Source organism: Crocuta crocuta, unplaced genomic scaffold (genome assembly GCF_008692635.1).
Source record: "Crocuta crocuta isolate KB4526 unplaced genomic scaffold, BGI_CrCroc_1.0 scaffold694, whole genome shotgun sequence".
Lineage (NCBI taxonomy): Eukaryota > Metazoa > Chordata > Mammalia > Carnivora > Hyaenidae > Crocuta > Crocuta crocuta.
The window spans coordinates 1575882-1582652 of NW_027527933.1; the positions used below are offsets into that span (position 1 = coordinate 1575882).

Here is a 6771-nt window from a genome sequence, read left to right on the forward strand (position 1 = left end):
TGTCCTCAGCCCCCTCTGCGCTGTCTCCGGTTCTGCAAAGTCAGACTTTGGCTCCCACCACTGCCCTCTTAGGACTTCTCAAAGTCACGCAGCTAGAGAAAAAGACAAATCGTCTGCAGCTCTTTTGTTTTTAGAAAAGGGAAGGCATTAAATGATTGGCCAACATTACCTAGGTAGGTTGAGGTAACACCAGAACTGACATTCAGGTGTTTGAATTTATTGGTTAGTGTTACTAATGCATGGGAGGAAAAAACTGTCGCATTTCAGTGTCTTTTTCCTCGTTCAGGGACAAAATCTCATCACCATCATAAGAAATGACATCAGTCTCTGGGAATTGGTCTCTTGAAAACCTTCTCTCCCGGATTTGAGATTCAAAATTGTTCTGTGGTTTCATTATGAACTGGGAAATCTACTCCCATTTGCTCTGTTATATTCAGGTAAGATCAGCTCCCACTTTGGATTAATAAACTTGTGAATATTACACAGATTTATTAATAAAAGAATTGATGGCAATAAACTGATTAGTTCAGGTAAAATCCTATATTTTGGGTAGTTTGGTTTTCAGCCTTTATGCACTGTGTCCTCTGTGGGTGTGAACAATGCAGAAAAATACAGTTCAATCTGGATATCAAATTCTTGGGTGACTTTTAGGAGCTTACAATTGTCATTTTGGAAGCAGGTACATGACATTCTAAATCCAGCTGAAAAAATCCACATTTTGAGCAAATGTGATATAAGTTCAGTTCTTCCCTATTCCAGAATTTTGGCCACATGAGCAACTCTTAAACATGGAAAGCATCAGAAGCATTAGAAATAGAGATGGGGGTCCAGCTGTTTCAACCTGACCTCCAACTTGGGACTGTTTATCTCAAGGGATCTATCTTCAGGGATTTCTATCAAGAAACTCTATCATCCTTTAAAATGGGTTTTTACTGTGAAATACTCTGCCATCTTGAAACTAAGAAAATGGGTCTCCCCCAATGTACGCTAGGTATAAATCAATTAAATATCAACATTACGTAAGAGCAATGGGTCTTATTCACTAAAAGGTAATTAAAGAATCAACATGTATAGCCTTCCCAAAAATGTAGTGAGTGTAAAAACGATAAAAATGGAAACAGTTAAAACAAATAAGAGAAAAGCCAAAAAAACAGAAAACACACAGGAACATAAGAGTAAGAAAAAGAAAAAAAAGCAAAAGGGAAAAAGATCAACAAACCCTCCAAATGGGAGAGAAATCCTCTTTTCTGTTTGAGTTGTGGGCTGAAGGGCTCTCAGCTTAGTGCCGCGTTCCCTCAACGTTGGACTGAGTTTTGTTACAATTCCTTCAGGTTTTACAAGCTGAAGCCCTGAGGCCAGTGGGGGCTGGGCTGTGGAATCTATCTGAAGACTGAGTCTGTGCTGTGATCAGAATCTCTCTGTGATCAAAGGTCCGGAACTTCTGTATTGCCTTCAACTCGGGCCTGACCCTTTCCTCTCTCACCAAGAGTTATCTTCAAGGACACTCCAGGCCTTTAGGCAAATGGCCTTGGGGTTTATCTACCCTCCCGGTGGGTCAGATGTGCCTGAAGATACATGATTCTTATTTTGAAACCAACCAATGCCTTTCAGCTCTAGTAATTAGCATAGGTTGGCTCTTTTTTAAAAGAAAATATAAATTGTTTTAAGTTAGAATGAAGTTATTCAATTCTAAATAACTTCTAAGTGTCAGTGCTGCGTCCGGGGAGGGCGTGATGCCTTTTTGGCTCAGGCTGCTGAGGTCCAGGGCGTTGGCAACTGTGTGGTCCTCGGTGAGCACTGTAGGGGGTCTGCAGTGGTCGCAAGGGCGGCTCGTCCCCAGCAGGTCCAGGGGCTGGGGATCTGCGTATGCGGCAGTGATGGCCGGAGCCGGTGCGGTGCACACACTTGGCCGTGGGGGCAGCCGCAGGGGCCGACTGCAGACCCGCGTGGAGTGGTGGGGGGCAGGGCAGGCGACAAGGGCACCTGCGGGGGCCCTGGCTATGCCAGCGCTGTCCCGTGACTGCACCTCTCCCGTGGGGCACGTGCATGGCAGAGGAGGTCCGTGACGGGCATCTGCCACCTGGGGTGCAAGAGCACGGCTGAGGTGTGGTAGGAACCCCTCCCTAAGGAGAAAGAAAAAATTGAAGAAGAGAGAAGAGAAGACTTCAAGGTCACCTAGATATGAGTCCAGCTGCCTACACCCCCCATGTTCTTGTAAACTGAAACAACTTAATCAGACTACATGTTTATGTGTATTACCATATATGGGAGACAAAGAAATAGAAAATGCATAAAAAACCCTATGCCATATGATGCGGGCCGCTCAGTTCTTTTGGGTACGAACCCAGCTGAGCGGTGCCGGCAAAATAAAGTTGCTTCCTGGAAAGAAAAGTCTCCGTGTCACGACTCTCTGAGCGAGAATCCTGCAACAGAGGGACTAGCCTTGAGTGTGTGCGTGGCCGTAGGCGTCAGCCGTGGGGGTCTACCTGGTGCCTTGTTCTCATGAGGCTGCAGCATCCGGGGGGTGGAGGGGAGCAGGGACTCGGGGGCCTGTGTCCATGGACGTGAATACCTGCAGAGCAGAAGCTGGTGAGATCTGCAGGCTCTGTGCCGGCCACCGGCTTCTTTAGCAGGAGAAGCTGCCAGGTTGGTCTGCAGGGCCGGTGACTGGGAACCGTGATGGTCCTGATGTTGTGGCCGGTCTTGTGGGCCCCTGCTTTCTTCTTTGTTCCCACCTGTCCTAAATGTCTCAGCCTTGCCGACCGGGTGGGTGGAAACCAAAGCAGGTCTTTCATGCGGTGTCCTGAAAGGCTGGGGAAGCTCTCCACCTACCTCCTTCCTTCTTTCTCAGCAGGGGGGACTCTTTCCAGCTGGGGAGCTCCCCCTTCACACTGGGCAATGCCGGCTTCCGGGATGGGGTGATGCAGTCAAAACCAAGATGTCTTCCTTTGTGGTCGCGTGTGGTTATATCCATTGCTACATTGTGCTGTTGCTGGGGTTTCTTCCGTGGACTCCAGAACGCTCCCGGGGCTGTTGTGTGTGGGCAATTGTCTACTGGTTGAGTTTTGTGGAGGGGGGACAAAGGCTGGGGTCTCCTACACTGGTTGCGTGTGTGACTCTCTTACCTTTGCTGTGCCGCAGTGTCCTCCCTTGTAATTGTGAACCGTGACGCTACCTCCTTGCCAGGCTCCTGTGGGCATTGAGTGAGGTAAGAAGGCAATGCTTAGCAGAGTGGGCACAGCGAGCACTGACGTCTTGGCAATTTTATTTCATGCAGATCATGGTGGTTACGATCCTGGCTGTGCTCCTGTCCAGGCCTCCTGCTGGCTGACTTGATGTTTATAAGAGAAACAAGTTTTGGGGGCATGGCTCAGGGGGTTGAGCATCCGATTTTGGCTCAGGACACAATCTCCCGGTTCATGGGTTCCAGCCCCGCGTCGGGCTCTGTGCTGACATCTTGGAGCCTGGAGCCTGCTTCGGATTCTGTGTCTCCCTCTCTTCCTGCCTCTCCCCTGCTTACACTCTCTCTCTCTCTCTCTCTCTCTCAAAAATAAATAAACATTAAGAAAAAGAATGAGATAAACCAGTTTCTCCATCAACCAGTAAAGCTAGGAATCTTCAGTGTAGAGAGCCACAGTCACATGCACTGAAGGCTGGTCCAAGTCTGACTCCTGACTCTGTCCCTTCCTGACCTTGTGATCTTCGTCGAGCCCCTTAACCTCTCAGCACATCAGTAAAAATACAGCACCACAGCGATAAATGGGAAAACATCTACGAACGGGCTAAGGACATGCGCGTGCTTCAGGAACAGCAAGCTCTCTGCCTGTTACGCTTTCTTCTCGAAGGATCCTGTGATATGGACACAGGCTTGCTGGATTACGTTTTCAGATTTATTTCCAACCCAGGATTGATGAAGCCATAATTTGTTACAGCTGAAATCACAAACTTCTGAAATCATTGAGCTCACACCTTCCTGACTTTCATTTAAAAATGAAAATATTATGCAGAATATGTATTTGCAATAAAATTTCAAATGCTATGAAGCACACAGAATTAAATGTTCATCCTACTTTTCTTCCCAAAGTTAATCCCCATTAATAGTTGATGCGTCTCCTCCAAGATACTTTTTATATGTTTACACAGACACGTAATTATACATGCCCAAACACACGCAGCTTTATTTACATGAATAAATACATGTATTTATAGAACTATATATACATTTCCATATTTTGATATAGCTTTGAAAATTTCTGTTATAGAAAAGTCCTTTTCATTTCAACATTTTCAATCTACCTCATTCGATTTCACTACTGCAAAAAACCACGTTGGAGGGATCAAGATATGAGGATGCACCAACCATTCTATGCTGATGGCTGACCCTCGTCTGTCTGCAGTGTCTATTTATTACAAACAATACCATGGTGAGTACCCTTGTATCCACATGTTGTGTGCACTTATGAGAGTGCTTTTATAGGATAGGTGGAAGATGGGGAATACTAGATCAAAGGTCATACAGTGTGTACATTCTCACAGATACTGTGAAGTTACCCCCAAAAGATAGATTCAGTGGAAGTTCTCATACTAAGCCATGAGCATGACTATGGCTTCACATCTTCATTTACCAATTCTGCATTTCATAAATTTGCTTTTTTATTTATTTTGTGTGTGAGAGAGAGAGAGAAAGCAGAGAGGGCAGAGAGAGGGAGAGAGAGAGAGTCCTGAGCAGGCTCCATGGTATTGGCGCAGAGCCCAACATGGGGCTTGAGCCCAGGAACTGCGAGATCATGACCTGAGCCTAAATCAAGAGTCAGACGCTTAACCGACTAAAGCCATCCAGGTGCCCCATTTCATAAATCTTTTTAATTTTTCCAATCTGATGAAATCAGGAAGATATTGTAATTTTTTTTGCATTTTTTCGGAGTTACAATGAACTTGGGACATTTCCATATGCTCTGGCTAGTTGATTTTTCGTTACGAATTGCCCTTTCAAATTATTAACCTATTTTCTCTGCCTTTTTTAAACAATTTTCTGAGCTTTTTATTTTTTTAATGAACATTGATCTTTAGTTTGTTATACGTGCTACAAAAATTTTCTTTTTATGTATATAAAATGTTGATTACGGTGCCTTTCTTTAGTTCTCATTTCATTTTACGAAATGTTAACATGCTATGGGATTAAGTCTCTTGAGGTTTTCATTTTGGGCTTCTAGGTTTTCTGATTTTCTCTAAGACAAATTTTCTTTACCCCAACGTTATATAAATATATTCTATATATTTTTCCAATATTTTCCCGATGCTTTTCATTTAGAATTCCAGACCATTTGAAATTCATTTTTCAATATGGGTGGGTATTGAATTTGGATTTTTTTAAATCACTAGTTATTTCATTTTACAGGTATAACTTAATCTGTAGTCTTTTCCATCTGATTCCACTAATATGTATGCGACCTTTGCTTCTTCATCTTCTATTATAAGCTTCAGAAGCCTCAGAGAGCTTACGTGGTTTTCTTAGAGCAAGGCTTCTCAACTGGGAGCGATTTTGTTTCTACTTTTGACAATGTCTGGAGACATTTTCAGTTTTCATTACTAGGGGAGAAGCTACTGGCATCTAGTGGTAGAGGCCAGAGATGCGGCTACATAAACAAGGCACAAGGCAGTGGCCCCTACCCCCCACATACCGCACCCCTGCAAAGAATTTCCCCATTCAAAATGTCATCGATGCTGAGGCTGTGAAATCTTGTCTTAGAGCCATTACGGCATATGAATATAGGTCTGAGAAAAAAAAATTCTACTTGGAAAAGGTATATGAACATCAATGTTTTAAAATCAATGTTTTAAGTTGCTGGCTTTTCATATGTGTTGATAAATCCTCCAAAAGTAGTTTTGCCTCGGAGCTAACAGTCTTGATAAGCTGTTTTCCAGGTGAGAATAATGTGACTTTTCACAGTGACATTCTTTTTTTTTTTTAATTATTTTTTAAATGTTTATTTTTGAAGGAGAGAGAGAGCATGAGCAGGGGAGGGGCAGAAAGAGAGGGAGACACAGAATCCGAAGCAGGCTCCGGGCTCCGAGCTGTCAGCACAGAACCTGACGCAGGGCTCTAACTCATGAGGTGTGAGATCAGGACCTGAGCCGAAGTCGGACACTTAACCTACTGAGCCCCTCCAGGCGCCCCCTCACACTGACATTCTCCGAGATGCTCCCTGTGTTCGCTCCACACTGGAATATTTTATTTTCACTGACATTGTTTGTCCTTTGAATGACAAATGCATATACTAATTGTGAGCTTCTTTCAAATCACTGGTTGTGAGCACGTCAGGTGGGGTGGAAGTTTTCAAAGCTGACTTTACCTCCCCTACGCACGAGAATCAAACAGGGTTCATCTGAGTGATGAGGCTGGTGTCGGTCTCCACCCTGGACTGACGGAGTCAGCATCACCAGGTTTAGGACCTGGGGATTTGTATTTTTATCAGGTGAACTGAATGGTTGTGAGGATGGACTGGGTTTGGGGGGCCGCTGCTTGCAACGCTCACAGACATCCTGCCCGCAGCAACAGAAGCTCCAGAAACGGCTCTTTCCCCCGAAGGGAATTTAATCCCCAGGATAAAGTAGGACTGGGGTTTTGGTGGTTAAAGAGTTCCCTGTATCAACCAGCATCAAAAAAAATGTAGTAAAAAGATGATTCATAATAACCATGACCTCTTGAGGTTTTAAAATATTATAAGGGAAAACCAAGGTGGCGGGGGGGGGGGGGAAAAGAAAAAGGCC

The 6771-nt window shown here is 44.5% G+C and overlaps 1 protein-coding gene across 1 annotated transcript in view; it reads right to left on the reverse strand.

Annotated features, from left to right (window-relative positions):
- The window catches only part of LIPN (lipase family member N), a 38128-nt gene that overhangs the window by 1594 nt on the left and 29763 nt on the right, over nt 1-6771 (reverse strand). The window contains exons 10-11 of the transcript XR_013332072.1: nt 3126-3190; nt 2833-3030 (exon numbers count right to left, since the gene is read on the reverse strand). The gene's annotated coding sequence lies outside the window, so the exon portion shown is untranslated. The remainder of the gene's footprint in view (nt 1-2832; nt 3031-3125; nt 3191-6771) is intronic.